This window comes from Triticum dicoccoides, chromosome 3A (genome assembly GCF_002162155.2).
Source record: "Triticum dicoccoides isolate Atlit2015 ecotype Zavitan chromosome 3A, WEW_v2.0, whole genome shotgun sequence".
Classification (NCBI taxonomy): Eukaryota; Viridiplantae; Streptophyta; class Magnoliopsida; order Poales; family Poaceae; genus Triticum; species Triticum dicoccoides.
The window spans coordinates 56,994,852-56,998,353 of record NC_041384.1 but is presented as its reverse complement, the minus strand read 5'-3'; positions in this window follow the sequence as shown (position 1 = coordinate 56,998,353).

The window sequence follows — 3,502 nt, the reverse complement described above, 5'->3', positions numbered from 1 at the left end:
GGTCAGATCTGCGCTGGCCGGAGGTGGGGAGCGGCGGTTGGAGCTCGGCAGGAGGCCCTGCAGTGCGGCGTGCACCGCCGCCGCCGCACGGGTTCTCGGCTCCATGTAGAAGATCTGTCCCTGCTCCGATTGGTCCCGATCCGTGCTGGCACCGGTCCTTGGAGGCGGCTTCGGCGTCCCCTATGGCCGGCCTGGCGGATCTGGCGTGTGGGTGAGGTTCCGGGGGAAACCCCTGGCTGGCGCGGCTGCCTCCCCAAAGTCGACGCCTTTGGCGCCGATCCCCTTCCTGAAGGCTTTGGGGTGGATCCTCTCCCTTCTGCCTCCTCCTCGAGCTATGGCGAAAGCTTTTGTTCCCCTGGTCTGGGCGTCGACGGCACCCTGGTGTCGTGCTCCTTCTTGAAGGCGGCGGCTGGGAACAGCTCTTGGTGGCGGGGCTGCTGGTGGCGTGGTGGCTTCGGCCTTCTACTTGGTGCTGCGCCTTGCTTCGCGGGACCAGCGGACGGTTTCTTTGGTGGAGCGGTGCTGCATCCATCCATTGATGGCGACGGATCTTGACGGCGTGGCGCAGTGCAGATTCGGAGTTTGATGTGTGGTGACGGACACGCGCAGGAGGTCGACGCTGTCTGGCGTCGTGGTGGCGTCGGCGGCAGCGAGATCGGGCAAGGCCGTTACAACAGTACAGCTCTGAAGATGGATATGTGGTAGGTGGTTGTGGCGGCCTCATACCCGGCGGGCGGCATGGTTGAGGAGCACGCCGGACTGGTGGGTGCCCATACCCGACAGGCGTCCAGGTTGGGACCTCAGGTCTTAGATGTTAGGTTTGGTTGCGAGGTCTGTTTGGTATGAGGCCCAGACCATCAGCGCCCCTTCATCAGTTAGATAGGAGTAGCGACAGAGGTTGCGAAGATGGTGGCTTTGGTCTTACTGTTGTACGACTCTGTAAGGTTTTGTGCTAATAATTAATAAAATGGCCGTATGCATCGACCAGATGCAGAGGCCGGGGATATTCCTCCTTTTCAAAAAAAAAGAAAAAAAAACAAGTCACAAAAGTCGTAAGACCGAATGGCGCCTCGTTATCTATGAAAACATCATCTCCCACCGAGAAAAATGTTTTAATTAGACACATGGTGCTCAAATATGGAGTCCGATTCAATGATAATTGTACTGAAAAGTCCCGGAGACTCATTTTGACTGCATATCATGTGTACAATATTTAGTCTCACATTACTAGGGTGCGGGGACGGGGGAGAGGGGACAACCCTCACCATGCCATTGTGACACAATTGTTTTTTGTAAGTGAGAGAGTAAAAGCATGAAAGTTGTTTTTTTAGAAAAGGAGAAGGATCCGCCCTCTGCATCTGGACGATGCATGCAATCACTTTATTAATTATCCAAACAAGATTTTACAAAGTCATACAACAGTACTAAAGTCACCATCTAGACAACATCTGTCGCTACTCTCATATCCAAATGATGTAGGGATGCTGATAGTCTGGGCCTAATACCAAACAGATCTCGCAACCAAACCTAACATCTAATACCCAGACGACTGCCGGGTATGGGGCACCCACCAGTCCGGCGTACTCCTCAACCAGGACGCCTGCCGGGTATGAGACCGCCGCAGCCACCTGCCACCAATTTATCTTCAGTGATGTACTGCTGCATCTACCTTACCCGGTCTAGCTGTCGTTGACGCCACCACGACGCCAGACAACGCCACCATCCTGCGCTCATCCATCATCACACGCCCACCGGCGAGACCCCGCTGCTCCATGCCGTCGAGACCCGCCGTCGTCGACGCGAGAGAAGGCACGCCACACCACCTCACGCCTCTTCCATCCGGCACCTCTCCACAAACGATGCCCCCAATAGGGAACACGATACCGCGGTGCCGCCATCGTTCGATCCGGAGATCTTAGGATTTCTCCCGGAGCGGCACGAGCAGGTTGACGATAGTTGCTTGACGATGCCTTCATCAAGGTAACGGCGTAGACGCCACCATCGCCCGCCATGACCGGAGTCGGCTCGGTTTTCACCGGCGACTATGTCTTCTCAACTCGTCGTCAGTGCTGATAGTAGGATCCAAGATCCGTCACTACCAGCCTGGCCAACCGCCTTCGGTGGAGAAGGCAGCCACCACCACCATGCCCGGGCCAAGAGACCCGGACGTCCTCGTGCCGTGAAGATTACCCAGGGGGATCTCCTCTCGCCGTTGTTCAGATGAGGTGCAGCCGCAGTGGATCTCGATCTAATCCCCTCGGGCCCAGATCAGATCTCATCGCAGCCAAAATCTCATCCGCCAAACGGCCGCTGGAGATCTCCTGGCCACCGCCAACCCGCTGCGCGCTGCCGTTGGAGGAGGAGGGAGGTGGACGTTGCTGCCCCCACGCGTTACCACTGGCCGGGGACTGCGTCGTCGCTGTCGCCGCCGCCTCACCACAGGGGCTTCGCCCCGCGGCATCATCAACGACGGCGGCGGTAGTGGGAGGCGATGGAGAGGGCTGAGGGCGGTGTGGACGGAGACTCCCCGGGGGGCGACGCGGTGCCGCCGCCTCGGGGGAGCAGTCCAACTATTCTGATCCTTCAAATTGGGGGAGAATTTCACTTCCCCGGCCTCTGCACCAACTAGGGATGCATATGACCATTTTAGTATGAGTACGAAGATAAACATGGTCCTCAGAATTTTTAAAATGTATATCAGGATATTTTTTGATGAGTGGTTCCACCATACACCAAACTTGATCCTCAATAAATAGAAGAAAACCCCTGTGCATCACATGTTAATTCTAGGAATTGAACTCGGGTCGTTAGGCTGCACAACAGCATGCCCAACCACTGAATTATCAACATAGACAAACTACACATACAATACATTACTAAACAATAAACACACATATCTAGCCATCTGATGCACATCTCTGCAACTTCTAGCTCTCTGGAAAGGGAGAACCCTGGTTGCTCTGGGTTGTGAGGAGCCCGCCTGCCAACCGGTTAGAGTGGTTGTTTGCCGTATTGGGCCCACATTCCCTTTAACCATGGCGTGTTTGTAGCCCTTCTAGGTTATGTTCCATTGTGGTTGTGCCTTAGATTGAGGCTCTGGAGATCAATCATCGAGAAGTTTGGGTTCACGCACATGGACACCTCCGATTAGCAGTTAGAAGTAACCGTCACTGAGTGGTGGCAAAAAAGAACCGATGACCGCAACCCTCACCGCCACGCAATGGCTTCCCTCACCATACTCGTTTCTTGGACCATTTGAATGAGAGAAACGCCAGCGTATTCTGTCGAAAATGTGCACCACCGCCGGTCCTCCTAACCAACATTTTAGAAGATGCTAAACTTTGGGTTGCTGTTGGCGCAAGACAGCTAGGGAACATCATATTGTACGAGTAATTGTCATGCCGCTTATTTGTGAATGCGTTGTAAAACTCTAAACTCTACTCTTTCTTTTTTAATTGAAGAGGCAAATCTTTTGCTTCCGTTTCAAAAAAGAAAAGATTGG